Consider the following 13,723-nt stretch of genomic DNA (forward strand, 5'->3'; position numbering starts at 1 on the left):
TTGATGGTTTTCCACAATTGAAACACCCGATAATGACCAAAAATAAAATCCATGAAAGCATCAGTCTAATCTAACCATTTTTTTTTCTTTGGTAGAAAAGTCTACTGTGGGTCTTTAAAAGATTCTCCAAGACACCTTCCCACACCAAATTTGACTTCTTGGAATATTTCAGAGCTCTCTTTTGATCTCTTATCAGCAAAAACTTCCCGGCCCATGAAGCCAAATTCTGAGGATGGATGTCAGTGATGACCAAAGCAGCAATACTATTTTGACATGTGACAGATGTAGATTGTAGTATTTTTCTAAGATTAAAATCAATATTACAGAAATGAACTTATTGTAGACAGCCAAAGTAGGCCTTTTTAAAATACAGTAGTGCTAGATACCTGCGACATGCTGCTGAAGTGTAACCAGGGTCTATAACATTTTGTGGCACCTCAAGATCAATTTCTGTAGCAAGCCGAACCATATTTTGCAGTGTGAGTGTGTAGATTGTGCAGCGGGTCTGCCAAGATCTGAAGACGTGAAAGTTAATGATAAATATTTTTTAAAATACTGTATAAAAAAGATAAATCTGGTGGCCTTTATTTAGAAAAATAAGACATTTCAAACTTTTTAAAAGCAGTTTACTGTGCTTAATCTGAGTTGTTGATGCTCTGTTCAACAGTTTACAGTAATAGCTGCATGTGTCGCCTAATTGTCTCATCTAGCCAGGTGAGATAGCTTGGTGTTAAGTGGCACCTGAGACAATAACAGGAAATTTTGCAACATGTGCAGGTGTCTTTTTAAACTCCAATGTACAGCCTGATTTAAAGGGACAACTACTGGACCAAAACCAGACAGAACTGCTTCTTATATGACACAGCCTCACCATTTGGTTTTCTGAGAGTAAATTCCAGCTTTTCCGCTCTAAATGAATGAAAAAGCTTGTAAATTATTTACCGCAGTTTGTTTATTCAGCAAACTGATTTTTAAAAAATATTCAAAAGTCAGCTTTTCGGATATTTAAATAACAGCAAAGACAACGGAAGATTATTTTATGCAAGTATGAAAATACATGTGTACTGGGAGGGTTATGATGCCATTAAAATATTATCGAAATATTTTGGATATACTGGAGTAAAAATCAGTTGAAGGATAGTTAATTGACATTCTATGCATTAAAAAAATGAAAATAAGATATGCAAACATTAAACAAGATGTCATGAGATGAAACATACATGCTGGTTGAAAGTAATTTCAGTGAAACACACGACATTTGCAATACTAAATAAAAAGGAAAGGAATGGATAAAATTAGTTTGCTCTCTGTGATGACCGTTCCGTGCCCCAGGTCAAATAGATTCTGCCAAATGGTAAATCTTTGATCCATTAAATACTTAAATTTCAAAATGGTGTCATCTAATTAAATACATCTGTGACCTGTGAATAATGGGAAGAATGGATGGAAATAATTAGTGCTTCCTGTGTCCTGATGCTTTATGTGCCATCTGACTCTTTTCCCGCTGACTTTATGAAGTGGCTGTCCCTGCTTTTCAGCCAGATGTTAGTCTGTGAAAGATCTTACCAGTGTAAGACTGTACAAAAGTGTCTGTTCAGTTGTCTTATCCTTAACCAGTGTTGACCATATAGTGTTTTGCAGAGGTAAGTTGATATTGGAAGCAAAATATAATGCTGTTGTTTGTAATTCTGCTTATCACAACTTCAGTTCAGAGTACTTCATCTGGTTCGTTGCAACGATGAATTGTATCAAGCATAATTTCCTGTGCGGACTGGTGTATGGTGTTTAAACGAGTGCTAGTGCAGTTTCAACTCCCTCTTCAGCACTTTCTACCAGTGGTGATAATTTCAAGCATAACTAGGAAAGATTATTCGTTGTTGTTAACAGTTCAAATTCTCCATAGATTGTTTGAGTGCAAGACCTCAGGATGTTTGTGTTAAGACTTGGGGGGAAAAATGTATCCATAGTCCTGAATACAGCTGTCGGAATGTTTTTAGTTGGGCTTTGCGTTTTGCTGAATGAGACTGGGGTAGCAGCACTTTATAGCCAATGAGTCTGGGCTAGCGTAGCTGTTGGCAGCTAAATGTGCTTACAGCTTGGTTTAAAACGGAAACAAACAGAACGATTTGTGGCAAACTGCATTCACAAAGCAGTTTATTATATAGTTTTTTTTTGTCCACAATTGTACATCATTGTTTTCAGGCAGTTACAGGAAGGACGCAGTATTCCTGCTTTGTTGGCCTGACTTGCAGCTATAGCGATGGAATGTATTGCTAAAGCCAAGCTGTGGGTGAGGAGAAACAGAAGCTCTTCAGGAATTAAAAAGACCAGAAAATTGTCCTATGTAAGCTGTTTTAACTATTTGTTTTGAGTGAAATTTAATGTTGCCCATTTGACTTACTTAACTGTATGTTTTGAGTGGACTTTACGTTGCTGGTTAAGAAATAAGGATTAACAGAAGTAAGTTTTTAAATGAGGTTTATGTGTGGTACTACAGTTGAATGTTTGAATGAATAATCAGTTTGTAAACAAAATTGATTTGTTTAACCAGACTATTCTCTTAAGTGAACTGTCGCCATTCAATAGCAATCACCTGAGTGCACCGATGTTTTTATTAAAGCAGTAGTACATGTGTACAAGAGAGTATCAGTTGTAGAACTGCATTTGACATTTTGTACAAGCACAGCAGACCATCGTCTACATGTGGATCTTTCCCCTTGTGCTCAGCCAGGCTCAGTTGGTAGCACTCTCACCTTTTTGGAGTCGAGTTTGTGAATTGAAGCCTTGAATACATAGTCCAGTTTATAGTCCAGTGCAGTACTGTGGGACTGTTGCACTGTCAATGCACCATGTGTCTGGTTCACCTGGACATTAAAGATCCCTGGGCATTACTCCCCCAATGTCCTGACCAACTTTCTTCCCTCAACCAACACTAACGAAACAGATTAACTGGTTACTCGCCTCGTTGCTGTTTTAGGGTCAGAGAACAAGTGTTTAGGTTTGAAAAGGACGAGCAGGTCAGTGGTTTGATGCCAGCTGTATTCACAATTGCTTTCTCCTTCTTGACTGAAATTTTGGTGTTTCTATATGGAAATGGGATTAGATAGCTCTGATGTAGAGCAAACACAGGCATAGGCACAATGGGCTTTTGTGCTGGAGTTTCTATAATATGGCTGCTGTGTTTACCTACATAACAAAATCAAGACACTTTGAATTAACTCATTGTCTCAAAATGCTTCATAAACAAACATTCAGAGATTTTATATGGTGCTAAATAAATGCAAGTCTCTTTCTTCCGATTGCATTTATGGTTGTGGTGGCAGTTTATTTTTTATGATGTGGTAGATCTGCAGTTGTAAGACTCCAAACTGTTTTCCCATTTCACTGACTTTCTACTGGTAATCATTTCTTTCACTTTTCAGCACTTTCTTTTTGTGGCATAAAGGTAGTACAACAGAATATGTAACTCTAAAACTCAGTTGCTGAGAGAATAAAAGAGTCTCACAGCTATGTGCTATTCATTGTGCTTTTTTTTTGCACACAAATCACAGCTGTCAACAGTGAAAATATTGGGAATAAGATTTCTGATCAAAAAGATCTGGACTAGTTGCAAGCATAGAGCTGTATTTTAAAACACCTTTGTAATCAGTATATGTAGTACATGGAAGGTGATTGCCTGTTCATTTATGAAGAAGTCATCGACTACTGACTGAGCAAATATTGACTGAGTGTAAATCAATAGTGAAACCCACTTAATTATCTGAAATAGTTTGCTGAAAAGAACAAAATCTTACAGCATAAATTATTTCCTCATGCGTCCCCAACAACATTTTAAAACTACAAATAAGCACGTTTCACTCCAAATGAGAGAAACTTGATAGGTGTGATTATTTTGCATGCATCCAGTGGCTGCATGACATATGTAAAAAGACACAGGTTAGGCTGGCAGTGTCAAAGCTTTGGCATGCCAGTGACATTAATGTATGCACTACCAAATAGCAAGTGAGCAGATGTACCACAACCTAACCAATACATAAACCAAATTAAAACTATGTAAAACACAGCATGGTTTAGCACAGTGAAGATACAATCATGCCCCAAGGGTTCTTAGGCTCATTGCATTCATACAGGCCACATAAGAAGGCTGGGAAGGCATTCCACATGTGGCCTATTCCATACATATCAACTATCATAAGCTGACAGTGTTTCAACACATGTGTCAGCTTGTCAGAGTTTCACAAGAAAAATCAACTTTTCTCACTGGGATTATGGTTGTCAGTATCAACCAATCAGATCAGCTGGAAAATGAGACTGTCGGCTATCAGAACAAATCCCGTTAGCTGAAGGGTGGGAGTGAACCTTGTCAGAAACAATCAATTAAATGTTCGTTTCTCCGACTGTTGGCTGTAAACAAAGTTGGGGCAGAAAAGTTTTAAGATGAGCTGATGGCTTCAGGTGTATATATGTGGTGTTTATCCCTAGATAAGTTTTTATATATAGAAAATCACTTTCTGGGGCATGCTTAGCTGTTGATTAATATAAATGTTTATTTTCTTCATGGTTTGAAGCTGCTTTTTTGGGACAAAGAAAATTCCCTTGTACAATGTATTACTTTATTTCATTTAAACATTCCTATCACTGCACTTGCAGTGCAAAGGTTTGGAAATAGAATGGGGGTTGGAGTGGTGATCAATTTTACTTAATTTAAAAAAAACACGCTGGGTTTCCATTGCAACTGTTTACTGTTGTGATTTGTAATGCAGACCATTGTTTTGTTGAATTGTGGTGCTTGGTTATGTTCTGTAACTTTTTGAAAGGTATTTTCTGTTTGTGCGCTTGTGATGGAGGTGTCTTTGTTACTGTGACATAACCATGGAGAAAGCCCATGCTGTCCATATTAAAATAGTCAACATCCACAGGGAAATATGAGGAGTGTCAAAAATAATAAAGGTGCATTCATACTACAACTGTAGTGTTTGTGTGAAGCAGTTCCATTTTATATTTGATGCTGCAGTTATAGTGTAAATGTAGTCTGAATCGGAGTGTGGGCTCAACCCGTCACTGAAGAGAAGCAGAGTTAAACTTACTGGAGAAGGTAATCTCATGCCGCTTTGCTTCAGAGTCAATTCAGGCCTTGGCACCTAATTCACACTCCAAGTTTAGTGTCGGCAAGAATCTAAAGCAATACACGGTTGCTAAACTTATAAACCAGTAATTACCGTGGAGGTTCTTCTGATCATCAACCATAACTATGACAGGATCACGGGAGAAATGTCCGTTTACACTGTTTTTCTCGGGTTTCCACTGAAGTCATGGCTGGAGATCAGGGGCCACTTGTCGAAATTCTACCCCATAGTGTCAATGCATCGTAAGTGTATAATTTGCAAACCCCAGACTGTGGGAAGTCTATCAGATAGAATTCTGAGTACAAAATTCAGATTCTCATGCCTGTTCCTGCAAATCAATAATAGCTTAATGTGTTTGTGTAACATTAATATGACATTTCTCTGTCTACTATTTTAATGGAGGTCTAAATCTGTTTATTTTAGATAGGTTAACACCTCTGTTCAAATAGCAGACAGAGGAACGTCATACAAACACATTAAGCATTTGTCCGCCATTATCACCAACAGTAATTTCTAGCGTCAAGTTTTAAGAATTTAAAAATGGAAAATGTTTGAATTGCGCAGCGGGCTAATTGACATCTGAAAGAAAATGAGGGTAAAATGCTTTATCAACTTGGTTCTAAAGTTTTGTTTCAATGATAGTCCACTATTATCCCTCCTGAAATAAGAAAAATGGTCTGTTTAAAATCAACGTACACTTCATCCAAGTCTCCTATGTGGCTCTTAGTGGACATGGGGTTTGAGACAAGAACCGGTGTCACAGTGAGCCTATTTTGTCTTGAAAATGTTGAAAATGCTGTTGTTTGGATTGCAGTAGATGCTTGTAAAAGGTTTCCATTCACAATTTAGCATGATGTATCCAGGGTTAAACTTCCAATGAAAGGAATATGTTTTGTTTCATATATAAATTTTCCTTGACCCTTTGGAGATTTTTTTTTTGCTTGAATGGCAGAATTACAATAGACTCAAATTCTAGAAAATGCATCAAATAAAGTGTCAAAAAACAAAATTTTCTGGAGTAGGGAGCAACTACAGAAGAGAATAAATCTTGCACCTTTAGTCAGTTACAACCCAATCGTTAATTTCTAAATTCACCTTTGCTACAAGATGAACTTTGTGTGTTTTCACCTACAATAAAATTGGAATGTTGGATTAACCTGCAGCTTAAGTTCCAACAATTCCATCTCTTCATAGAATCATAGAAAATTTATGGCACAGAAGGAGGCCGTTTGGCCCATCGTGTCCATGCCGGCTGAGAAACGGGCCACCCAGCCTAATCCCAATTACCAGCATTTGGTCCATAGCCCTGCAGGTCATGGCTCTTCAGGTGCAGATCCAGGTATTTTTTAAATGAGTTGAGGGTTTCTGCCTCTACCACCCTCTCAGGTAGTGAGTTCCAGACCCCCTCCACCCTCTGAGTGAAAAAAAATGTCCTAATTTCTGCTCTAATCCTTCTACCAATCACTTTAAATCTATGCCCCCTGGTTATTGACCTCTCCACTAAGGGAAATAGGTCCTTCCTATCCACTCTAGGTCCCTCATAATTTTATACGCCTCAATCAAATCACCCCTCAGCCTCCTCTGTTCCAAAGAAAACAATCACAGCCTATCTAATCTGTCATCAAAGCTAAAATTCTCCAGTCCTGACAACATCCTCGTAAATCTCCTCTGTACCATCGAGTGCAATGACATCCTTCCTGTAATGTGGTGACCAGAACTGTACACAGTACTCAAGCTGTGGCTTAACTAGCGTTTTATACAGTTCCAGCATGACATCCCTGCTCTCATATTCTATGCCTCGACTAATCTACCTGTCCTGCTACCTTCAGGGATCTGTGGACATGCACTCCAAGGTCCCTCACTTCCTCTACACCTCTCAGTATCCTCCCTTTTATTGTGTACTCCCTTGCCTTGTTTGCTCTCCCCAAATGCATTACCTCACACTTCTCCGGATTGAACTCCATTTGCCACTTTTCTGCCCATCTGACCAGTCCATTGATATCTTCCTGCAGTCTGGAGCTTTCCTCCTCACTATCAACTACAAAGCCTATCTTTGTGTCATCTGCAAATTTCTTAATCATGCCCCCTACGTTTAAGTCCAAATCATTAATGTATACCACAAAAGGCAAGGGACCTAATACCGAGCCCCGCGGCACCCCACCCCACCCGCCTTCCAGTTGCAAAAACACCAGTCGACCATTACCCTTTGCTTCCTGCCACTGTGCCAATTTTGGATCCAATTTGCTACATTCCCTTGGATCCCATGGGCCTTTACTTTTTTGACCAATCTGCAATGTGGGACCTTGTCAAAAACCTTGCTAAAATCCATGTAGATTACATCAATTGCACTACCCTCATCGATCCTCCTTGTTACCTCCTTGAAAAATTCAATCAAGTTAGTCAGACATGATCTCCCCTTAACAAATCCATGCTGACTGTCCTTGATTAGTCTGTGCCTTTCTAAGTGACAGTTTATCTTGTCCCTCAGAATTGATTCCAATAATTTGCCTACCACCGAAGTTAGGCTGACTGGCCTGTAATTACTCGACCTATCCCTCGCTCCCTTTTTAAACAACGCTACAACGTTCACAGTCCTCCAATCCTCCGGCACCACGTCTGTATCCAGTGAAGTTTGGAAAATGATTGTTGAAGCCTCCTCTATTTCCTCCCTTGTTTCTTTTAACAGCCTGGGATACATTTCATCTGGCCCTGGTGATTTATCCACTTTCAAAGATGCTAATCCCCTTAATAGTTCCTCTCTCACTATGTTTATCCCATCCAATATGTCACACTTCTCCTCAATTTCAATCCCTGCATCATCCCCCTCCTTTGTGAAGACAAATGCAAAGTAATCATTAAGAACCATACCCACATCTTCCGTCTCCACACATAGTTTACCTTTTTGGTATCTAATAGGCCCCACTCTTTCCATAGTTATCCTCTTGCTCTTAATGTATTTATAAAACATATTTGGCTTTTCTTTGATTTTACCTGCTAATATTTTTTCATGCCCTCTCTTTGCTTTCCTAATTTCCTTTTTAACTTCACCTCTGCACTTTGATTACTCCCCTAAGCTTTCCGTAGTATTGAGTTCCCGTTGTCTATCGTTGGCTTTCTTTTTCTGTCTTATCTTACCCTGAATGCTTGTTGACATCCAGGGGGCTCTAGATTTGGCAGCCCCTCCCTTTTTCTTTGTGGGAACATGTTTACCCTGAACCCCTTGAATCACCCCTTTGAATGTCTTCCACTGTTCTGACAGTGATTTACCTTCAAGTAGCTGTTTCCAGTTTACTTCTGCTAAATCACTTTTCAGTTTAGTAAAATTGGCCTTTCCCCAATTGAAAACTTTAACTCCTGCTCTGACTTTGTCTTTTTCCATAAACAATGCTAAAACTAACTGTATTATGATCACTACCACCAAAATGCTCTCCCACTGCTACTTCTTTCACCTGCCCCTCTTCATTTCCTAGAACTAAATCCAGAACTGCCCCCCCCCCCCAACTCATTGGGCTTGCTATATACTGGCCAAAAAAATTCTCCTGTATGCAATTTAAGAATTCTGTGCCCTCTATGCCATTCACACTGTTTGTATCCCAGTTAATATTCGGGTAGTTGAAATCCCCTACTATCACTGCCCTATTGCTTTTGCCCTTCTCAGAAATTTGCCTACCTATTTGCTCCTCTATCTCCCTCTGACTGTTTGGGGGTCTATAGTACACTCCCAATAGTGTACTATAGACCCTTTTTTGTTCTTTAGCTCAATCCATAAGGCCTCATTTGATGCTCCTTCTAAAATATCATCCCTCCTCACAACTGTAATTGTTTCCTTAACCAAAATTGCTACCCTCCCCTCTTTTTTTTATCCCCCTCTCTATCGTGTCTGGAAACCCTGTAACCAGGGATGTTGAGCTGCCAGTCCTGCCCCTCTTTAAGCCATGTTTCTGTAATAGTTAAGTTATCATACTGCCACGTGTCTATCTGTGCTCTCAGCTCATCTGCCTTAATTCCTATACTCCTTGCATTGAGATAAATACATTTAAGGACTGCCAAACTCCTCTTTATTTTCTAACCTTTGTTCCCTCTGCCTTCCAGACTCATTAATTTTCTGCCTTCCATTTCCAGTTCTGACTTTATCCCATCTAAATCCACACTCAGGTTCCCATCCCCCTGCCAAGCTAGTTTAAACCCTCTCCGACAGCACTAGCAAACCTCCCCGCAAGGATATTGGTCCTGGCCCTGTTGAGGTGCAACCCGTCCGGCTTGTACAGATCTTGCCTCCCCCAGAACTGATCCCAATGCCCCAGGAATCTAAAGCCCTCCCCCTTGCACCACCTTTGCAGCCACACATTCATTTGCCCTAACCTCCTATTTCTATTCTCATTAGTGCATGACACTGGGAGTAATCCAGAGATTACTACCTTTTTGAAGTCCTGCTTGTGGGGTGACCACCTCCAGTTAACTCCTTGTCTTTGTGTAATAAAGCCTATATTCAGAACTGTCTGGAGGCCTGTTTGGAGGCTGTTAGTTTTTGCTATTGTTTTCAAGTTGCATATATGCAAACCAACAGTGCTTCATACTTAGTCAGCATTTTAGGAGCCCGGTCAGCATGTCATTGTTCCACTCCTCCTCCCAAATCCAGTGATTAATGCACTGGACAGGTTGCGTTCCTCCTCTTTGCGCAGTTCCCAGTGCCGATGGACTGGATTGCTGCCTCCACAGTAGATGGAGCTATCATGAGAACAGGAGTCCCCATCTACAATATACAGAGGCAGCAATTTGGGCCATTGGTAATAGAAACATGTGAAAAGGGGGAGCAGGACCTGTCTACTGCATTCACCAATAGACTTAGGTAGGAATGGGTGGGAGGGAATGCAGTGATGGGAGAACCAAGGGGGAAAGTGGAAGGGAGAGCATGGGGGGAAATCAAAGACCGTAAAGGGTGAGGTAAGTAATGGTATTAGAGGCTCGGGGGAAATGGATGGTAAGGAAGGTGAAAGGGATGGGGCAGAACCTAGGAGGGCTGCTTTGGAGGAAGTGGGGAAAAGTTGAGCGTGGTGCTTTGGGTGGGGCAGGAAGGAATGGGAATGGAGAGTGACAGTGTGAACTGCAGGGGAGGGAAGAGTACTAATTTGAACAGGGAGAGTAGAAGAAGAGTGCCAGTATATCTGGGTTGGAGGAGATTTGACGAGTGAGGGAGAAGAGCACCAGTGTGAATTGATAGGTTTGGGAGAAGAAAATGTCTCTTTGAAACAGTAGGGGGTGGGGGGGTGGTGGTGTTGGATAGGGTACAGCGTCTCTGTGAACTGTTTCCAGAGGAAGTAGAGTACCTTCATAAACTGGGATGTTTGGGTGTTGGATGTGGGAGAATGACTGTTGAGGTAATTTTTGTGTAAGTGATGGTCTGGGTGGTTTGTTAAATCCAAATGTCACTTAGATTTTTAATTTAAAAAAATGGAAAGACAATTAATTGTGCAGTATAAAAGTTCCTAAAACTAACCAGAATGCATCATTTTAATGTTAAAAAATTTTTTTTTTCTAGAGAGCATGCACCCAGATGCCCCTAGAATTGGACCACCAATTTTGTGCCATCAATATCTGGATCTCCCCTTCATGCTTTCATTTACTTATGTTTTTTTTCATCCAATACAAGTGAAGGAAGGAATGGTCAATATATCTACAGCTTAAGTTACAAAGTCCATGTAACTATTTGTTTTCGCATGTCAGGACCATTCTTGAGTTGTCAGCTATATGATTTTTCTCCTTAACTCAGACACGGAGGGGCTATCAATCATAGATACAAGCCAATTCTCTTGGTAAACTTTAGCAATGTTTTTATTAAACCGTGATTTTGGTCAACAGTTAGTCATAACCGTTGAATGGATAGTTTCAGCGCTCATGACGGAGGGTTGATCAGACCCTTGGTCTTCGAGTGGTTTGCTTCTTGACGTCTTCTTAGGCAGTAGTTTCTTACCATTGACTGCAGCCCTCAGGAGGGTCAAACAGCCTCCTTATATTCACCTATTACTGCATGCTCGGGGCATAAACACTAGCATTGTCGTCTTCTCCAATCCAGAGTCCTTGTTCACGTGCACAGTTTTTGGTGATTCGTTAACCTTGTTTGGGGTAGTAAATCATGAAGTGTCTTATTCATAGCCAGACTGTTAACATGGTCAGGGCCATCTGTTTTCTACGCTCCTTTATCTCCTTAGTTTCAGCTAATCCTAGGTTCCACCATTTCCTTTTCTGATGGTGACATCATGATGCTGTTAGCTTCTTACTGATAAACCAGTTTAGAGTGCAACAATCCTTGCTGTCAGTGACTTTGTGTTAAGGTTCTTTCTTTTTATGTCAAGCAAACTTTTTCCAATAATCCTTCACAGCTTTTTGTGGGCTGTCAGCTTTTTTGAAGTAGTTGGTTAGCTTTTCCTCGTTGTCAAATCTTGCAGTAATTGCTAAAAGATAAACATTACTATTAAAGAGCTTCTGCATTGATGGCATTTGTTCTTGCATTGTCCTTGAGAAAGTGAGGAGCAAAGTGCAAGTGCAGGTAGATTAAAAAGGCCAATAGCATTTTGGGTTTTAGAAATAAAAGCATAAAGTGCAAGAGTAAAGAAGTAACTTGTACAAAACATTGCTTGGGCCATAGTTAGAGTACTGTGCGCAGTTTTGGGTGCCCTCGTATAAAAAGGATATTAAAACCATACAGGGTAATTTGTCACAGTTATGCTAGGAATGGGAAACTATAGTTATGAGGAAAGACTTAAGATACTGGGACAATTTCCAAGAGCAGGATAAGAGGAGCTTTAATAGGTTTTTAAAATTATGAAGAGCTTTAATAGAGATGAATAGGGAAAGATGACTTCCTCTGGTTGGGGAGTCAGTGACATGGGGTCATCAATTTAAAATAGTCAAAAAAGAAAGAGAGAAAAGTTAGAAATTTCTTCACGCAACTACTTGTTGGAGCTGCTTTGCCAAAGGAAATGGTTGAGGCAGAGACCCTTGTATCTTTTAAGAGAAAATGGATAAATATTTGAAGCAGAAGATATAGGGCTATGGGGAGAGGGCAGTGGAATTAGTTTTGGATTGCTCTCACAAAGAGCTGGCATGGACACAATTAACCAAAAGGTCTCCTTCTGTTCTGTAAATTTCTATGGAAACAACCTCTACTTTCTATGCAATGTTAGATTAACACTGATTTTGATGGCTGTCTTGTTATTGGGTTTAAGTTTTTTGAAGGCACATTGGGGTAAATTTTCTTCTCCATTGTTTGGGCAGTAATCTGATGGATTGGATCACCTGCCTGTTATATAACCCGCCGAATTTTTATTCCATTGATTTCAATAAAATTAAAATTAGACAGGTTCTATAATGGGCGGGTGATCCCTCCACCAGATTACCGCCCATGCAGCAAAGATGAAAATTTACCCCATTATATCAGGAGTAAACAGTGGCTGTAAAAATGTTACAGATTTGTAACTCGCTTAAGGGTTTTGGATAAAGTCATAAACCATGGCAACAAGGCTCAAGTAGTTTACAGTTATCTGAATCCCAAGTTTGTACTAAATCCTTACTCATATTCCTTAGTGGCATCTTATTTTCAAAATATATAGAGTTGATATTTTTTTACACTTTTAACTTTCCCATTGGAATTTTCCTGTTTAAGTACACATCTTTCATAATCTAATGGCAGCAGTTAGCAGTGGTATTCTGTGCAGCCACACATCATGTGGAAGGAGGGTGTTTTACATTGTGATGCTAGAATAGGTTTATAATGGGGTTAAATGACAGGAAGAGTATTTTACTGGGAACAAATGCACCCTGTTTTACAGATATGACACTTCTGCACATTTTATATAATAAAATCCACTTTATTTTACACAGGTATGGTACTTTTCGACATGTTGCATAATAAGACGGCCTGTTTTACATGTGTAGAATACTGCCATGTATATGCACTGTATTATGTATCAATACACTGTTCAAATAAATGTCTAACATAACTGTTGAGAAGGTGTTTCCACTTGCGGGGGAGACCAAAATTAGGGGCCATAAATATAAGATAGTCACTAACAAATCCAATAGGGAATTCAGGAGAAACTTCTTTACCCAGAGAGTGGTTAGAATGTGGAACTCGCTACCACAAGGAGTAGTTGAAGCGAATAGCTTGGATGCATTTATGGGCAAACTGGCATAAACAGTTGGACCAAGTGACCTGTTTCTGTGCTGTACTTAAGGGGCAGCTAGATAAACACATGAGGGAAAAAGGAATAGAAAGTTATGTTGATAGAGTTAGATGAAGAGGGGTGGAAGGAGGCTCATGCTGAGCATAAAACACTGGTATGGACCAGTTGGGCCTAATGGCCTGTTTCTGAGCCGTACATTCTATGTAACAAGCCTACATATATTGAACAGCATTTACTTTTACCTAATTTTTGATTGTTTTTACATTTCCTAAAAAGTGGCTAAATCTTAAATAGACACAAATTGAAACTGACGGTTTAGCAATCTTTTTTTCCAGTATTTGAAGTTTAAATAAATGTCAAACCTAAATAGAATACTGCATTTTATTTTCCCAATTGTTTTAATCAAATGAAAAT

At 39.6% G+C, this 13,723-nt stretch overlaps 1 protein-coding gene across 3 annotated transcripts in view; it reads left to right on the forward strand.

Annotated features, from left to right (window-relative positions):
* Positions 1-1,522: 1,522 nt before the first annotated feature.
* The window catches only part of LOC137318799 (coiled-coil domain-containing protein 102A-like), a 533,993-nt gene continuing 521,792 nt past the window's right edge, over positions 1,523-13,723 (forward strand). For 2 of the 3 annotated variants that reach the window (XM_067981440.1, XM_067981443.1), the window contains exon 1: positions 2,247-2,344. The gene's annotated coding sequence lies outside the window, so the exon portion shown is untranslated. Of the gene's footprint in view, positions 1,644-2,246; positions 2,345-13,723 lie in introns of those variants that run through there. The other variant, XM_067981441.1, reaches the window with a different exon arrangement.

Source organism: Heptranchias perlo, chromosome 3, assembly GCF_035084215.1.
Source record: "Heptranchias perlo isolate sHepPer1 chromosome 3, sHepPer1.hap1, whole genome shotgun sequence".
NCBI classification, from domain to species: Eukaryota; Metazoa; Chordata; class Chondrichthyes; order Hexanchiformes; family Hexanchidae; genus Heptranchias; species Heptranchias perlo.